Raw genomic sequence first — 20,574 nt, 5'->3', positions numbered from 1 at the left:
TAAATTCTGGTTAGCGAGTTAGCGTTTTCGCTAAATTTGGAATACGTTAGCGAAACCGTTAGCTTCGCTAAAAATAACCCCTTGAAATCGCTAACCGCTAAATCGCTAAAGCTGCATGAAAATTGTGAAATTCAAACTTTACCTTACCATTTTTATATTGCGTTGGTCAGAAATAATGTCACAAATCAACAAGTTTGTATGCGGTTGAATCGCCAAAATAATAGTATAACTGTCTGGTGATTGACAGAGGGAGTATCATGTATACCGAGAGGTCCACTCATCTTTTCCAGACAAGTCGAATTCAAACGAGTTCTAATTGAATCGAAATTTGATTTCCGGCAATAATAACATAAAAAACAGACACTGATAGAGCATGCAATATGAAACTGAAACACGAATGTTTCTGGGTAATAGATACTAAGTTTCTTTCTTTAAGGGCAAACAAGTTGTGGTGATGTGGTGACCGCGATTAAAAGAACTTCTTTGAGAAATGGCATACGTAGTCAGACTAAAATCGTAACAAATCTTTAGTTATTCTCCGACGTTTCGCTTTTTATTTTTACAGCTTTTTCAAGGAAGGATATTTTGGCACTTTGGGCCGAGGCCGTGGCGGCCAAAAAACCACGTTCTCCAGGCGATAACTTCCAGCATGCATTTCATACTGCATATCCCCGTTCACCACAAGCCCCGCAAGAAAGAACAGCAGCTTCAACATTCGCTTCTCGCTGATCGTCAGTTACAGAAGGCCATTCTTTGGGAACTTTCTGTGGGAGATATATTTGACGCCATCGCTTACTTTCTTGGTGGGGCGTAATGTCTAAAGTTTTTGGGGCGTCTTAGTAGAATACGATACCTGAAATTCTACTATCTATATTTATTTACGACAGATACGTATTTCGCCTACGACATGCAGGCTTCATCACTGTCTGTTTTCGAACTAAATGTACTCAGTGCTTTGACAGTCGTTGCCGTCTAACATCAAGTAGGTCTCGTCACCCTTCGCTGTAAAGATGTTTTCACCAGCACCTTCAGCCTTCAGCCAGCCTTGACTGATGCATCCACTTAAAAAAGTCCGTTTTGGCGAGGTACTTTTTCACTGTTTAGTTCCGACCTCTCCAAGGCGCGGAAGGCTGAGGGCACCTTGCTCTTGGTGTCCCTTTTCAGCTTCTACTGTACTTAACCATTCTCTAGAAGGGAGAAGATGTTGTATGTGCCGGATCGGTTAGATCCGGCGGACACGAAGTGCCTCACGATGTCCAACTTCTTCACTCCGGACTGCATCTGGCAGTACGAACAAAGCATCGAGTGTAGTTGCTTGTCTGTTTTCGTCGCAACTGCTAAAAATCAATTGATAATCCAGTCAAATTATTTATGTACACAATCAGTTCCATTGGCGGTACATAGGTGGATTCATCACCAGTTGGCTGGGTAATCGCATGAAAAATTACTAAAATCAGTTCATTCAGTCGACAGTTATTTGCGCCATACATATATAGTATATGCTCAAAACAAAAATATTTTTGGGTAATTCAGATTTAGCGATTAGCGATTAGCGAAATTTTCGCTAATCTGAGTGTATCGATTAGCGTTTAGCGATTAGCGAGCTAACTTTTTCGGTTAGCGAATTAGCGGTTAGCGACGCTAAATTTTCGGTTAGCGGTGCCCACCACTGGAGAACTGTTGCGTCACATCACATACATGAATATTCCTCGTTTGCATACGAGATTTCAGTTACAATTATCAATCGGTTGAGAGAAGGGGCTGGTTGCTCTTTTTTCGAACTCATTTTACGTTCAATTTGATCTAGCTTGAATGTTCAAATGATAAAATTGATAATTAACTGAAGAGAAGAGATAGTTTTACACTTTCACAAAACTGTTTACTTTCAGGACATCAACTTGATTAAGGTTTAATCGAAACTAAAAATTCTAGAACTGTTGGGCGAAAAGACCTTGTGACTTTTTTTTGTAATGTCGAGCTAGTTGAATTCGCAAGTTTATAAACTTGCCGCCGCTGGCCTGGGAAGCAACATCAACTGAGCACGCCGTAATTGCTCTACTTTTTCGATGTCAGCTGCTGACACGGTCTATATAATTTCATTTGCACCTCGCATTACTTCAGTGAGATTCGCTTCTTTCAATACAGGATTGAATAGGTTTTGAAGTAAGATTTTTTATTCAATAGAAGTTCAACTACAATTCTGGAAGCGAGCCATGCAAGTTAATTGGTTACCATTACAAAAAAAAATTTAAGATGGCAATGTTTTTTCCAACTTCCTGAACATCGTTCATGAAGTTTCTGAAATCGTCTCCGTTCGTGCGCACCACCATTATCATTCATCCGTGTTAATTTATATCTGTGGTCTACTTTCTGTATTGGATAATATAAGTCCTCATAGATTTTTTGGTTGCCTTAGTCCAATAGAATGAGAGCTCAGTTACGCTAAGCTAAAGTTTAGCAAAATGTCAGCAATATCAGTGAAGCGAATATTTGTCATGAAAAGATGATTGATTTCATGATCAAGAACAGTGATACAAGGTTCCAGAGCAGACTTGTGAAATCGTATGGAATGAGCAACCTTGAACATAGTTGAATTTTTTAATCACTATTTAACTATCATACAAATTATTTTAGTGTATATTATTTGATTAATGTTTGTTTTCTTGTGTGAAATAATTACGGTTTATAGGCAGTTTGTGGCTAACGAAAAGAATTTTTGAAATATTTTTCGGTGACAGTCTGTCCTTTCGGCCTGTGCATACCTGTCTCGCCTTTGAGAAAATTCTGTCGCACGGAACTGATGTCGCTAGGATGCAGAGTTTGCGTTGAACTATGCTATTTAGTCTTGGGTATATAAGTTTTCGTTCTTTCCACCAATTTAAGAGAGTTTCTATTCCAGGCGAGATGCGGCTCCATCAAATATTTACCAAGTTCAACGATCACTGACGCTAACTGATCTGTAATGGTACTCTAAAAATATTAAAAATTAAAATAGTTTTTATAACTGTTTTATTTTATAAAACTTACATCATTATTTGTGGTAGATTGACCGGTAGCCTCATCTCCCGCAGAAGCATTGGGATTTGCACTCATATCACTTGTCCAACGTCGTTTGTTTGGGTCCTTTTGCAAATTCGATTAGTGGATATTTATTCTTAAGATCGTGTCGTGATCCGAGGGAGCTTTTCTACCATCCTTCATCCTGGCTAGCGCCGCTCTGCACTCCTGCTGCTGTTCGGGGTGAGCAGCAATGTACCGCACCCTCCGACGGCCACTGCCTTCTGCTGCTGCTCTATTTTCTAGTCGTTCCGTTCCAGGTTGAGATCCTTCCTTCGAGATGTTGCCTCTCCAAAGTTCGTCATAATAATGAGGAAAACATTAAAATTAATTAGTAAAATTATTATTTTATTTCTCTTAGGTACAAATTTTTACATTTTAAGTGGTCAGCTTTTGTAAGCTCTTCATCTTTAGAAAAATAGTGTTTTTAACATATTTGTTAGTTCATGTTAGTGGGTTTCTCTACTCTGCATGAATTTTTATGTTTAATAACATTTGTAATGTTGAAAGAAAAAATTATTAAGATATTTCTGCCTACTTAACCTACCTATAAACTAACTTAGCCTAACTGATACAAATTCCGTATGATTACATGTTCAGAGGATGAGCACCTCTTTCCAATTGTTTTTGCAATAGGGTTTAATTCTAATTCCCGTCGTAGTAAGTAAAGCCACTCTGATTTTCATCAGTTTTTGGATAGATTTGATGAATACTCCAAAAGTTTTTATGCTGATTTGACCCAAACACACTTACCTTCCGATCCATGCGCTTTGAATTCACTAAAAAGCGATTATTAAAGCACTTTATTGAAATTAAGCAATTGACTTTATTTCTTAAATTCGTCGTACCGTTTTAAAATCCGTCCATCAAAACTTGTCATCGTGCAAACTAAAAATCACAACAATGTTTACGAAATTGGCGCGCATGTATGTGTGTAGGAAGTCATGACAAATGTTATTTTACAAAAATTTCTGTTGGACATGCAAGTTTTTCCGGCTGCAGAATAACGACAATGCCTTGCGTGACTTATTTTTATTTTGTGAATGACGAAAATTGAAACGGTTAGTCGTCATTTTCTTCTTCGTCGCACGAAAAACGAAATTTGGCTGCTAGGAATTCTTTAATAAATAAAGCATTTAAATAGATTTCAGCTCACTTTGATCGATCGTGTATGATAGTCAACAAATTAAAATATTCCGGAATAACTAATTTTGCATTGTATGTCATAAAAAATCCTCATATTTTTAATAATTTGGTTGGATAGGACGGGAATAGGAAATTACGACGAAGCAGCAACATACCCTACTTATTGAATTGTTGTTCCAGGGTGTTCAAGGCGGCCAGTTCGTGTACTTCAGTTGTTCTCGTCCATGGGGGCAGGTTCAGAATCATTTTTAGAACTTTATTTTGAATGCGCTGGAGTCACAGTCTGTGTGTCCGAGTGCAACCCTTCCAGACTGGGATCGCATACTCGATACTAGGCTAAATGATTTGTTTATAGACAGCCATCTGATTCTGCAGGCTCAGTTGAGATGTTCTACATATCATCGGATACAATGATCGGATGATTATGTTACATTTGGTGATAATTTTGTCAACATGAGACTTGTAAATCAGATGTCTGTCTAGAGTTAGTCTTAGATAGATCACTTCGTCGGACCATTGAATGTAGGAGTCGGCAAACCGAATTCTGCAGTTTTCAGCCGGAACAAGCCGAGGTGATCTCGAATGCGGAAACAAGACGGTTTATGTCTTTACCGCATTGATTGAATGTTTCAGTTTGTGTAATATTCAGTCAGAGCATCCAGGTCGGCCTGCAATCTGTTTGTCAGAGCGCGGACGACGCGACCACTATACATGATCACCCTGTCATCCGTGAATAGGACACCATACGAACCGTTGCTTCTCAAGAGATGGTTCTTTTCTAGTGGTAGTAAAATCAAAATTTCTCACTTATCTAATGTCGAATTTGTTTATGCAATCCGGATTGGAACTGGATGAACTTTTTGTGTTCATTTGCTCCTATCTGACAAATAAAATTCATCCAGTTTCAACCCGGATTGAATAAAAACAAATTCGACATATGTTTACTTACCAGAAAAACAATCACTAATCATATTTTCCTTGTGGTACAGTTACTCTGTTCTATTTAATTTTCATGACTTCTGCCTAATTTTGATTAAAAAAAAAACAAATATTTCCTATACTTCACCATAGCATCTTACTACCAGTCATCCGAGAGCCCTAAAAAGTGATTTCATACCGTACGAGAGCCAGGAGCTGAATATGTTTGCGACATTTCAATTCGAAAAAATTAAACTTTGCAACATGAACGCAATAAATAAAAACAATGTATACCAACTATTTATAGGTTCAGGTGTCAAACGTTATATCGCGACACAAAAGAAACTGAGATGCATTAGAGAGTAAGATTACTTTATTGAGTAAATTTATTGTCGCGCAAAATTCAGCTGTTTCCGAAATGTACAATATGCGTTACGAAGTAACGACATCTGTTGTGTTCAACAGGGAAACATTGATAGTTTCAAGATAGTACTCTCACGCATGGTGCATGATGAAACACTAGCGCCAACTTCTGTTATTTATTATTAGACTTTAGAGGCGGTGTCCTATTGGGAAAAAACACCGCCACCTGGGAGAGGTGGGATGTCTGAGGTGTAAATGTTACACAGGATGGGCCCAAGGATACTTCCCTGGGACACACCTGCTGGAATGTTAAATTTCTCTGACAAAATATTATGCAGACAGGCCTGAAATGCTCTATCTGAAAGATAATTACTAATGATCTTGTTTAGATACATCGGAAAATTGATACCATGCAGCTTAGACACTAGACCGCCGTACTACACATTGTCGAAGGCCTTTTCTATATCCAAAATCGCCATTGCTGTCGATTTGGATAGCGACTTGTTCCTTTGTATGATGTCGGTAACTCTGGTGAGTTGGTGAATGGTGGATCTTCCGTTACGGAAACCAAATTGTTCCCCCTGGAAGACACCATCCTCATCAGCAATGGACAGAATTCGGTGTTGGATTGTCTTTTCGAACAGCTTGGAGAGGGCAGAGAGCAAGTTGATTGGCCGATAACTCATGGGAACAGAAGGATCTTTCCCCGGTTTGAGAACTGGGATAACTTTGGCTAACTTCCAAACAGAAGGGAAGTAGGTAAGCTCCAAGCAACGATTAAAAACCTTAACTATAAAAGCAAATGAGCTAAGGCTCAGATGTTTTAGCTCGATGTTAAATGTATTGGCATGTTCTTAGTTGATTTCTCAAAAGTCATCAGCTTATCCGCCGTGACTCTCGATTCCCCCGGAAACAAGCTGTCAACCAAGGCAACCCCCATAGCAACAGTCCGCTAGTGAGGACTGATGATCTTTTGCCCCGAGTTATGCGATGACACAAACTGCTGCCCCAGCGCATTTAGTTAAGGTGTAGGTTTCAAGCCCGTTTTCTAATAAAAAATACTTAGTAACTATTGTAGGGTAGCCCCACGGATTTCTTCAATGATAAAAGAAAAGAAACTTGTGTTTAACTTCACCTAATCGACCAGACGGGCCGACTGGCAACTTACGACCCATTTATTAGACAATTTTTACACCTATCGTGCAGCCCTAACTTCTACTTAACATACAGGAAATGTATGTGCGGTGGCTCGCTATTGACAAACAAAAACACTAGCGCTGCCTATGTTGCGAAAAGAATAATAATAGACGCGACCGTGCGCGTTTTGGTAACTTTAAGCAAAAATGACAAACTAGGTCAATGCTATAAGTGAAAGACTACCGCGGTCTTCCTTCCTTCTATCTTCCGGGACTTAAATCTGGGCAGGGGCGTTACACTATGAACATTAACAATAAAAACTCAATAGAAAAACTTTTTCAAGAGTGATATTAACCGTTATGTGTTCGACAGAGTACCCGGGTACCTTTTCAGCTTTCAAAGTACGAAATTCCATAGTTTTCTTTGATCAAGGATACTGAAACTCTGTGACATCTAAGAACTAATTAAATTGCAACTTTTCATAAAATAAGTTTTCATGTAGCACTTAAGGGGTTGGAATGGGGGGGCTTCGAAATTTTTTACCCTTCAAGTGCTGGCTGGACAAGGGTACCCGGGTACCCACAAATTGAAACACTTGTAACTTTGGCAATTTTTGACCGTTTCGGACACTTTTACCACCTAAAGATTCAGGAACTTATCCACTTCTAGTATGGTTACATCAGAGCCGGAAGTGGTTCATCTGCTTTCCGGAAATCCGGTATTCCGAGGATGTGTTCCGGAATTAAAGCACTTTTTGTATTTTTGGATGTAATTATAGCAATATGGGTGTCCAAAGTTCTTCAAATTACTCCGAAAGGTCATTCTTCATTGTTTTAAAACAATTTAATGATAAATCTTAGAAATGGCCATTCTACGACAAGTTCCCGTGGGACCTCCTGTGGTCATAAAATTATTTGGTTTGCAACACTGGCAATATGGGTGTCTAAATTCATGAAAATACTCCAGAAGGTCATTTTTCATTGTTTTGATTCTGTCTGATGATTTTGCCACGGCATGGTTATTCCGGAACATATTCCCGTGGAGCTTCACAGTTGTCCAAAACCAAAAATATGTGCGCATTAGAGTTTAGAGTAGGAAAACTTGATTTTAGGTTTATGAAACCTTTGAGAGAGTTTCTTGAAATCTTGAAATAATCCCCCGAAAAGTGAAATAAAAAAATTATTTTTCTTTAGCTTTAATATAACACATTGATGAGTTCTGTATAGTTTTAGAGCATATTATTACAAGAAATTTGCTGAAGACCGTAACCTTCTATCTCTTCAGCGAAGATAGAAAAATCCTATTTCTTATATGTGAATCGTCAAAATCAGTTTTTCTATTTAAGCTTTTTTGTAGGTGTTGTATGACTTTTTCATGTTTCATTAAGTTGTACAAATAGTGAAAATATACAACTTTGCCTAATGTAGTATACCTCTATCTTTGCTTGTTTAGGAGCTGTAAAACTTTTGTTATAAAAAAATACCCTAATTCTGACCCTGTATTACTCAACTATGCGCAAACAGATACAAATTAAATTACATGAATCAGAAACTAAATAAGAAAAACTACAAAATTCATGAAGTTTCATTTGTAACCGTCTGCGCATAGTCGAGTAATTTGGGGTCAAAATTAGGATATTTTTTATATCAAAAGTTTTACAGTTCCTAAACACCTAATGGACCTAAAGTGTGCTACTTGGGTTGTCACTTCATTCGCGGTGACTCCAAAATAGTCGCGTCACTTGCCTCGCAAAATAAGAGTGATTATTTTCAACTTTTCAATAGTGTACACTGACGAATTAGTAGCATTCTTCTTTTGAGCCAACGCGTAGAAGATGTACCGATCGATTGGTGCAAAAATATTGGAAATCGATCGGGAAACCGTTAAGCTAAAGGGTGCCCCACATCAAATTGTACCACGGAAGAAACGCTATAAAATACCCATTGGGTATTTTTTCTGGAAAATTTGAATAGAAGTAGTAGAGTTGTTTACACTGTATTTTTATCGCTGTCAGTTTGGAAAAAGTGGCGTTACTCGAACAGTAACGCCGCGAATTGATTTTGCGCAAGCACCTGAAAAATCCTCAACTATCTTATCGGGCAGCTTCCGGTGCTACTGTTTTTCCACCCACCACAAGTTTGATGTTCCGGAGGAAATAAGGAAGCAGAAACTTTCAAAGTTTGCCAAGAAATACATGATTTGGCAAGCGATCTGCTCGTGTGGCAAACGAAGTGCACCGTTTGTGACTACAGGGACTGTAAACGGGCAGATCTACCTCAAGGAGTGTCTACAGGAGCGTCTGTATCCTCTGTTGAAGCAACACGAGAGCCCTACGATCTTCGTGCCACTATTCAAAGGATGTCTTGAAGTGGTACGAACGTACCCAAGGATATGAACCTCTCCAACGCACCGGAACTAAGGTCTATCGAAAAATGCTATGCTATTATGAAGCAGGCACTACGGAAACATCCCAAGGCGGTCAAATCTGAGGAAAACATGAAGAAAAAGTGAGTTTTCCTTATTTTTAACATTTTTTTGCACTTATTGGACTATAGGGTGATTTATGTATTTTGGACAAGCGTTACGCCTCCTCTATTTTGAACATTTTCCATTTGATTTTGCCGTAAGAATCCAAAATAGAGTACGCGTAACGCCAGTCCAAAATATATAAATCACCCTACCAAGCAAGGCTTTGAGAAAATAAAACTTATAAACTCAATATTTTCGGGTAAAGAAGTCCAAGGGTTGATCCCATTTAGTTTAGAGCACAGCCAAACCTTGCCGTAAGCCGTAGTCCTACGTCAAAAAAAGAAATTGACAATTTTGTAGCTGTTGTAGAAACAGATTAGCATAAAGAATCGAAACGTTGGAGTGAATTAAAAACACCAGTTTTAATCTGACTGACTGATTGAAAGCCGGAAACAGCATAGGAAAAATAACGAAGCTAACATTGAACATCACTCGACAGCTGCCACAAACAACTGTACAAATAGAACTCTAGTTGCACACAATATTGCGTGAAAGTTGGAAGCTTATTTATTTTCAGCCTTATAAGGAAAAAGCTTTATTTATTCTAAATAGGAACTTTCAAATTATCCTAGTTGCATGTATGACAATTTTGTTATTGTGTGATCTGCGCAAACTCATGACTTGCGAACCCGACCAGAATGAAATAAAAAATAATAACAGGATGTTTTTAGGTTGTGTTTTCAAGGCAGCTGCATTCAATTTTAATTTGATACCTAACATTCTTCAGAGAAAATTAATAAGACAAAGATTTGAAGTATTCGCAACGTTTCGACACTTTGTTGGTATCTTTTATAATGAAAAACAAAAAAGGTTATCCATTTATCTGGTATTACAATCGGTTCAGTGATAAACTATTACACAACCAACAGATTTTAGGAAGATAGCTTACTAACAAACAACACTGACTAACAGGGGTAACACTTTGAACAAATTTTCTAGCAAAACATCTTCTAAACGATAATCCCAGATCTCGCAAGAAACACTAGCGTCACCTGGAGTCGTCTTCATGCTATATGCGCCCGCAATGCGGCATCCTGTAAACTAAGTTGTTTTATTTAGAACATTTTATTTTAAATACACCCAAATCTCATTTTACGTCCACTATTAAAAATCCTAGATGCTACATTCCGTTATCGAAGCTTGACCTTCTGTTTTTATACGACAGACTTCGCAACCAGCTGTTAGAGTGCAGGACAATTGCAGGGCTAGTTGCTACGATCCTACTGACTCTTACAGCCTTTCCCAGTCGAGATTTGATCATACGACGACTGGCTTATTAGGCCAGCGCCATGCCTCGAAGCCAACTGAGAGGCATGTCCACTATTTGGGGACGTAAAAGAAATCGGTCGTAAAAAAGAGGACGTTAAATTCAAATTTTGGACGTTATATAAGAAGCATAAGCATAAGCAGCATAAGCATAGGATACCGCTCGTGTGCTGCTACTCCGTTATTGACCAGGACCGATGCAAATTGCAAAATGATGGCTGGAAAAAGCATACTTGGGACAGCACGCTATTTTTCATTGTGCAACCTTATCAGGTCCCTGCATGCTGATCAATACCGACGCCGGCCACGTCCGAATGCGGGTCCTGGTGGGATGGAAAGGAATGTTAGTCCAATACTTGTTGCTACTAAAGACCAGGGAATCCTCTGCATCTTCACAAGTATTTCGGGAAAGGAATTGTTGTTAGTAGATGGGCGGAGCTAGATGGATGATGTAAGTATGTAAGCATCAGTCATATGAGACTAACCTGGATATTCGAAAATATTCTTGTAAAGTCAGTAACTACAAAAATTAAGATATAAAAAATACCTTTTTAACAAATTTAATACAATACCAATGGTGCTTATATACAACCATAATTTAATTTATATCGAAAAATACTATGCACATGCGAGATTTACGGCTCAAAAACCACGTAACAACTTGAACTTATCCGCGATCAGGGAAATCAGGGATAATAAAACGAGCCAATATAGTTCCTAAGTTGATAAGCATTTCCTCTTACCAACGCTAATATGCAGAGATATAGCGCCCTACACGCTTAAATTTTGGACGTTATATAAGAGGACGTTAACTCAAATTTGGACGTAAGAATAGAAATTTTGGACGTAAAACGAGAGGACGTTATTTCAAAATTCGGACGTGAAGAAGGTGACGAAAAACGAAATCACGTAAAATAAATGGACGTAAAAAGAGATTCTAATGTATTACAATTTGCATCTTCTGAGTTGTGTTCGGTCCTTCGTGTCACCATATTTAGAACAAAATTCAATGGAGGTTTTCCGTCAGACCATACCCCTCCTTTTCTTATTTTTTCTCGAAAGTGCTCCCAATACGAGTGACAATGGTGCAAAAATATATTTTTTTCGTTAACTCTAGAATTTGCTACGATTTTTTAAACAATGCAAATTGTAAGAATGTTGAGTTTCTTTTCACCAAATCACGAATGTTGAGTTTTAAAAAATTCATTTCGGCTGCACTGTTTATCAAAATTTTTAGATTTTCTGGTAACATTGCACAACAGATTTTGACAAATGTGTATCAGCGGTTGAGTGAAAAGGACAAAACGAATGAATAGCTAATGATTACCTTCTTTTTCGTTTCGTGTGTTGCTTACCACAAGAGTAAAGAGTGGCACAAATGGTTTCGAAGTGGTGACAATAGAGGACACTGGTACAAAAAGGCATGTAATACATCCGAGAAGTGACGGGTTGAAATATACGTATTTTAGTTTTTTATTTTTACAGTAGTTAGAGGCTTTAATAAAGAAAGTTTTATGTGGGTAACATTTCTAAGAGTCAAAACCAAACATTTGGTGGAAAAAAAATTTTTGATGGAAAACCTCTATTTCAAGCAAAAATGTGCCAATCGTAGTTCTGTGTTGACCGGTGGTTGTATAGGGAATAAAGTATTTCAGATGTTTTATAAACCGATTTTTTAAAAATACGGTTTGAGTTTCAACTTTGCTTACACCATTTTAAAGAAAAGATGTGATTCAAAATGGTATACAGGTAATTTATAATAAAGTATTTATTTAAAAACATCGTTTACCCAATCGAAAATGGTCGTTTACAAAAATTGCTCCAAATTTTTTTTGTTCAGCAACACATTTCATACTGTTAAATACAAAAAGTTGTCATAATTTGTAACTTGCCAACCCAAGGACTATCGGTTTCATTTGCACAGCAGCATTTGGTTTCACAATGTGCTATTTTATGTGAAAATGAAAGACCTTGATCGTGAACTTGCCAATTCGGTGTTGGCATTGCTGGATTGTGAGTTGTTCAGCATGAGTATTCGCATCGCATTCCAGACATCCAGACGTATAAAACACAAAGTCATTGTCGGTGCCGTGATACGGCCATGACGTCAACATTTTCGTGAGTTACATTTTCATCACCAACCAAAACTCAGTATGATATGAAAACTGGCATGGAATCTACTTTTACATTATTCACTACGAAATCATGCGATCGGCAACATGTGTCCTGCTTGCTTGCCGATAGTTCAACGCCTGTGCTCTCCAAAGTAACATGATGATGAAGATGTTACATCATCATCATCATCATCATCACCATATTTCCACCTCTGAAGTTGTATCCTATAAATATCCTTTATCACCATGCATAATGTATGTACCGTCACGAATATAACTGCGGCAGTATAGTCGACGGGAGCTGAGTATAGAAGAGCTGATTACCTTTTTGGTGCCATTCAATGACAGATAATAATTTTAGTATTTTTCTCGCGTTTCCTGTGCTTCTATAGCAAGTTCAGTGCAATAAGCAAAGAGAAAATACTGGTCTTGATGTTGCTTTGCATTTCGTTCCGTACCTTAACAGGACACCATAGCGGATATATTTGCAGACTGTTTTTTTTTTCTTCTCTCAACCAAACACTGTCGGCTATCCGCTGTGATATTCATGTTGTGGCCATCTCCTGCTACCGGCCGTTGATCGTTGATGGTGCGTTCATTCGTTGGTCGTTTCGTTTCAATCTAAAGCTCGTCAGACACAGACAGTACATAGGTAAAGCTCGGTAAGCTCATAACAACGTTGAAAACAATCATGTAGATATGATTCGTGAGTCTGGTGCCGCCACGATGCTGGATTTATAAAATATTTCTATTTGATTCGTTTCTTCAAGGAATTTCTAATAATATTTTCCATATGACATGACAGTGAAATCTCCAAAAAGTTAATCAAAATCGGATGGCATCGATTGACTTTTTCGAAATATTTACTTTTCCAAGCAGTCCCGAAATCTTTGAAAAACGAACAATGTTAAAGAATAACTGTCGTGTCGTCTATGTAACCGCCACTGCTGTGCTCCTTAGTATATAGACTCCACTGTGTGTCAACCCAAGTAACCAGTGAGCACTTAAAGAAGCAGAAATCTAGCTTTTTATTAGCCTATGGTGCACACCATATCGTGCAGCATAGTTCAATATGCCTATAAAAAGCTGCTAGAAAGCCGGTTTTGGCGAAATATCCGGCTACATTAGTGCTTGGAGCTTTACAAAAGTCATAAAACGTAACGCCTGTTGCGTAACGGTAAAACGTCAAACATAAAAAAATGCGAAAAATATATTGTACATCCTTTTTTATCTTCCCTCTCTGTTATGCTTACATGGCGTACTTTGTTGACGTTTCAAGACTGCTTTTTGTTATTTTCTTTTTCGGTTAGAATTGAACCGCCAGCCAATCTGTCGATAGGAATAGGAATAGAGGAGTAGGGCAACGCCTTTACCAGTTGATCTGTAAACGGTAGTTGCGAGTCAGCTGCCAATAGCTCTACTTAAATTACCGAAATTCTTAACTCGGATGTTTGATTTGCTTATCAAGGCGGAATGGAGGGAAAGATTTTGTTTTTCACATATCTTCCATAAGTTGCGCATTGGGAGAATTACCTACCTTTTATTTTCTTTTTATGTGATGGCATACATGTATAGAAATATTTCTTGCATATTATCCGTATGCATATGCCCTATAGATTCGTGTTGATGTTTATTTAATCGGCGGTGCAGGATTTTGCGTAAGACAAAAAGAGAGGGAAGCATTTTTTCTGTTATCACGCGTACGTTCGCAAGGAGATTTCCTGCAAGTGTGAGCAGTGTTCAAAATCTCTTTTGATGCCGGTAACGGCAATAAAGCTTGCTTAGAGCATCTAATCAGCTTTTCATAGTGCTTCAAGTAAATATTAATTCAGCATTGAGAATGCCATTTTAAAGCTGCTATGCTTTGACAATGCTGAATTATATCTGGCAGCATGTAACTTGCAAATTTAGAGCAGCTTTCAAGCTTAATTCAGTGCTTAGCGGTTACCTGGGAAGTGTCAAAATACGTACATTATTAATTCATATTTATTCAACACGTTTCGCAAACAATAAGGTTTAGAGTCCATTTTTCTTTTCGAGTTTCGTGACATATCGAAAATCCATCTTAGGTTATGAACCCAGAAAACGCGTTGTACATATAGTAATGAACTATCTAAGCCAGTGACAGAGTTGTCCAAACGAAATTCACTGGGTGCATCTCCGTTTTGGATGACTTAAGCACGTAGATGTTAAATTTCATTTTCTGCAAGATGTGGTTAAGCAGGGGAGAGTTAGACTTCATCTCCTTCCTTCAACGGATCAGCCAGCCGATATGTTGACCAACAGGTTACCGGTGGTAGCGGTTGAGCAGGGGCTTTAAAGAACAACTTTTGGCTGTGCTGTTGTGTCTTCTATGCAATTGCCGCTACTGTCCCCTTACTATACAAACTCTACTGCGTGTCCTGTATCATAATCCATTTAATCAAGAATCATCAATCATCTCGATGAGGCCTTCTTCGTCTTGTTCCTTCTGGATTCGATGTGAAAATCATGTTTGCAGGATAGCTGTCCGGCATTCTGGCAACATGTCCTGCCCAACGTATCCTTCCAGCTTTATCCACTTTCAGAATACTTGCTTCCCCGTAGAGACGCGTGAGTTCGAGATTCATTCTTCGCTTCCATACACCGTTCTCTTGCGCACCGTCAAATATTGTTCACCTGCCGTTCGAAAGCTCCGAGTGCTCGCGGGTCCTCTTCAACCGGATCGGACGCCAACCGGTCTAATTAGCGTTTTGTACAATGTGCACTTTGTGCAGAGACTCAGATTGTTCGACCGCAAGTGTTTGTGCAGTCCATAGCGGGCAGGATATTTACTGATAATACGCCTTTTACTCTCACGGCTGGTACAGTTCCCAAGTAACCAGTGAGCACTTAAAGAAGCAGAAATCTAGCTTTTTATTAGCCTATGGTGCACACCATATCGTGCAGCATAGTTCAATATGCCTATAAAAAGCTGCTAGAAAGCCGGTTTTGGCGAAATATCCGGCTACATTAGTGCTTGGAGCTTTACAAAAGTCATAAAACGTAACGCCTGTTGCGTAACGGTAAAACGTCAAACATAAAAAAATGCGAAAAATATATTGTACATCCTTTTTTATCTTCCCTCTCTGTTATGCTTACATGGCGTACTTTGTTGACGTTTCAAGACTGCTTTTTGTTATTTTCTTTTTCGGTTAGAATTGAACCGCCAGCCAATCTGTCGATAGGAATAGGAATAGAGGAGTAGGGCAACGCCTTTACCAGTTGATCTGTAAACGGTAGTTGCGAGTCAGCTGCCAATAGCTCTACTTAAATTACCGAAATTCTTAACTCGGATGTTTGATTTGCTTATCAAGGCGGAATGGAGGGAAAGATTTTGTTTTTCACATATCTTCCATAAGTTGCGCATTGGGAGAATTACCTACCTTTTATTTTCTTTTTATGTGATGGCATACATGTATAGAAATATTTCTTGCATATTATCCGTATGCATATGCCCTATAGATTCGTGTTGATGTTTATTTAATCGGCGGTGCAGGATTTTGCGTAAGACAAAAAGAGAGGGAAGCATTTTTTCTGTTATCACGCGTACGTTCGCAAGGAGATTTCCTGCAAGTGTGAGCAGTGTTCAAAATCTCTTTTGATGCCGGTAACGGCAATAAAGCTTGCTTAGAGCATCTAATCAGCTTTTCATAGTGCTTCAAGTAAATATTAATTCAGCATTGAGAATGCCATTTTAAAGCTGCTATGCTTTGACAATGCTGAATTATATCTGGCAGCATGTAACTTGCAAATTTAGAGCAGCTTTCAAGCTTAATTCAGTGCTTAGCGGTTACCTGGGTTGCCCTCTGTTGCCAGTGAACCAAAGTATATGTATTCGTCGACTACCCCAAACTCATCCCCGTCGACTACCACGGTCCTGCCTTGTCCTGTCGCGCTCGGTCCCGCCCGCCAGCATATACTTCGTTTTAGATGTATTTATTTTCAATCCAAACTTCTCTAAGCAAAGCCATGGGTATAAATGGCCTGTTGAGAACTTGACCCTTCTATATCGACAGACTTCGCAGCCAGTTATTAGGGTACAGGACAGTTACGGGACTAGTGGTACGATCCTACTGACTCTATCTAGCAGCACCGCCTGGCCGATATTCAAACATACGACAATTGGCTTGTTAGACCAGCATCGTACCTCAAAACCAGCTAAACGCCTCCAATCTTCTCTGCTTCGCGTTTTAGCCTGGTACACTGATCACGTCGTCGGCAAAGCAGGTAAATCGACTAAAAATCGTGCCACGCATTTTGATCGCCGCTCATATTATAACACCTTCAAGCGTAATGCTGAATAGCAGGTAGCAAAAACTATCGCCTTGTCGAAGTTCTCTGCGAGATTCGAATGGGTCCGACAATCCGCCCGAGATTCTCAGCACTGGATGCCATCCATCGTGGCCATGATAAATCTAGTAAGCTTACCCGGAAAGCCGTTTTCGTGCAGAATTTTTCATATCTCTTGTCGGTTTACACTATCATACGCGATTTTGAAGTCAATGAACAGGTGGGGACTGTGGTGTACCTAGGGCTGCCAAGTCTCAAAATTACAGAAACCGGCCGCTCGGTCCTGCCTTCAAAAAATGCGCACGTTCATTATGCTAAATAATATTGAAGACCCTTAATTCCCCTTAATTCTTCATCTGTACATTCCGGAGGTTGATCGGCCACCACCTCGCTTCTGTATCTCGCCCATCACGATAAAAGCTGTGCTGAGCCGCAGTATATTGCCGCAGCTCTGCTAAATGGTGTGACCATTTCTACACGTACGTACTATCGTTCATTTCCGGCATACCAAACGGGTCGCAAGCCGGTTGTCATTGGGGGCGACTTCAATGCTTGGGCCTTTGAGTGGGCAGTAGGCATACTACTTCTAGGGGGCAAAGCTTTCTGGAAGCTTTGTCCAAGCTGGATGTAACTTTGGCAAACGTGGGTTCCGTCAGTACATTTAATCGTTATCACCTTTTGCAGCCCAACGTAAGCCAACACGGGCTGGAGGGTGTCCGATGAGTACACGTATAGCGACCACCCAGGTATACGGTACAAGATTGAACGACGAATGTCACCGTCGCGAGGGTTCAGGCCGCCCAGTCGGAGGTGAAAAGCCTTCGATAAAGACTTATTCGTTGACAGAACAATCGCTCGAACCGGAGTGCCAATGAGCTGACTAACGGCCTAACGCGAGCATGTGACATAACCATACCTAGGACCTGGCAACCAACGAACGGTCACCGCTCGGTATACAAATGGAACGAGGCCATCGGTCTCCTCCGCTCCAGGTGCCACAGAGCGAGAAGGCGCATGCAGAGGACCCGATCCGATGCGGATGTCGAAGCGCTTGGAATTGAGCTTAGAGCAGCTCAACAAAGAGGTTAGGCGTTGAAATCTTGTTTTTAGGAGTTATGCCGTAATGCGGGTTCAAATCCATGGGGCAGTGTTTACCCCACCCCATTACCGGATGGTAATGAAAAGGTTGATGGGTGCGTCCACTCCGCAAAAAACCTGCCCAATCAAGCTGGAAGTCGTCGTGGAAGGGTTATTCTCGAAACACGATGTGATATGGTCTTCGAGCCCGTACAGGCAAGCGAATGATATCCTCACTCCGGTCACGAATGAGGAGCACCAGCATATAAAGTGGATGAACCAGCAGCGGATCGCTCATTGTACACGCTGATTTACCTCCTTGACACGTTAAGCGTGTTACTAGCGTGGCTAATCCTAAACAGGTCAACCTCTGTTGTGGAAAGTGACACCGGGTTGGCCAGGAAGCAAAGTTTTGATTTCGCAAGTGCAAGTCGGTGCCATCAAGTCCGTCATAGAGAGGGCCGAGAAGCCTGTGAGGCAGAAAAGGTGGGGCTTAGGTATTATTGTGTCATAGTCACGATCGATGTCAAAAACGACTTTAACAACGCTACTTGGGGAGCGATCGCCCTAGCCCTCCATAGGATGAGGGTACCGGATCATCTGTGCAGGTTGCTTAAAAGCTATTTGGAGAACCAGACGTTAGTGTATGACACTAGGGTACGACACTAGTTTCTCGGTCCTACGCTCTGGAATGCCAAGTACGATGGGGTGCTGAAGCTCGAGCTGCCCACTGGGGTCGAGATCACAGGATTCGCCGACGATATTGTCCTAACAGGGGTAGGCAAGTTTCTCGAAGACGTGGACAATTGGCGTCAGACGCCATAAGCATAATTAAAGGATGGATTGCTAAGGTGGACAAGTGATTGTCTCTAAACATAATGTGATGTACTTGGATGTAATGGCAGACAATAGGATGAACTTCACCAGTTAAGGCGTCAATAAATCCTCCAGAAATCTCGAGAGTACAATGTGCCCACGCATCATATTTTTGTGGATTTCAGAGCAGCATACGATACAGTTGAACGTGAACAGATATGGCAGATAATGCACGAGTACGGTTTTCCAGACAAACTGACGCGGCTGATCAAAGCTACCCTGGAGGGAGTAATGTGTTACATGCGCATTTCGGGGACTCGCGAGACTCGTTTCGAATAGCGCAGAGGGTTGCGGCAAGGGGATGGACTGCCCAGCTAGCATTTTCATATGTATAAACAAGGTAAAAATCAGCATTACGTACAGATATACATGCTAAATAAATCGTATTTCATGCGCAAAATTGGCATTTCCGTACTATTTTGGAGACGATATACATGATTACGAATAATTTTGAGCGTTACGACTATATAAGTATTTATATACGATAATATCCGATTAAGCGCGAGTCGCTCCGTACTACTCTACGATTTTGTGCTGAAAATCGTATGTGTGTTAGTCATTATCATTATATACGACAGAAAATCAACTTGATCCCACTTTATCCAGCTTTAGTTACGATTTCGAGTTTGTTAGGAGATATTTACGATAGTTTTCGTACATTGATATACGAGTTGGTGCTAGCTGGATGTTCCGTATGTTATTCAATATCGCTATTGAAGGTGTGATCCGGCGAGTGGGCATCGAAACGAGAAGAACGATCTTCAACAATAATATTCAACCCCTAGCCTTCGCAGGCGACCTCGACACCATTGCACTATGGTCCAGAAAGCCAAATTAGGTGGAAAAAATTGTTTACTCAGTAGTCGTTGATTTTAGACTATTTACGTCTTAGCAACAAAATCTTGATTTAGGATGGCGCTTTTTTTGGCATGAGCTATTTTAGGGTGACCCTTAAATTAACCAAGATCCAGAAATTATCTTCAAAACGAAGCAAGATAGAGCGATATTCACTGCAGCAATTTCGTAGCTTGAAATATTTTGAGTAATATTGTAGAAGACAAAATCCTTCTATCTCGAACCGTTTCCATATTAGGGCGATTTTCCTGAGTCAAGTTAGGGTGACCCTGCTATTTTGCGATTTTTCTCCATAACTTTTTTATTTTGCATTTCTCGCAAAACACTTCTTCAGATGACTTTTGAAGCTCAATAAGACGCAACTTTTGGTGAAAAAAGAAATTGGCTATCTATTTTACTTCTACACTTATAATAAATTTTATGATAAAAATAGGCCGTTTTCAAATGTTAGTATCTCAGAAAGGTGCAAGCAGAATTAAAATCGGTTGATTGCGTTTGAAAGATAGTGATTTTTTGTGCATAATATCAAAAAATTGGAGAGTGGATTTTTTTCTATCTCAAATAGATCAACTTTGAATATGTGTGGTTTTAACATATTTAAGTATATAAAAGTAAACGAGTTGCGCCATAACTCGGAAAGGCCTTGACTGTTCTTGATTAAACTTAGCGTACATGTTTCTTGACATAAGTAAATCAATACAGGGGGTTGACAAAAGCGGGGTGGTCGCTGAAAATGGGAGCGGGAGGTACAAATAAGTAAAAGTGGTTGTAATTATATTGCATTTAAACCGTTATAAGTTGTGTGAGTGGTCCAAATCTAAAAGAGAATGTATAAACTTAACCTCATGTTTGTTGACTTGAACTTTATAATGAGGTTAGACATTAAAAACGGTAAACTTTCCAATAAACAGAGGGAATGGTAGAC

Source organism: Sabethes cyaneus, chromosome 1 (genome assembly GCF_943734655.1).
Source record: "Sabethes cyaneus chromosome 1, idSabCyanKW18_F2, whole genome shotgun sequence".
Lineage (NCBI taxonomy): Eukaryota > Metazoa > Arthropoda > Insecta > Diptera > Culicidae > Sabethes > Sabethes cyaneus.
This window is presented reverse-complemented; position numbering follows the sequence as displayed.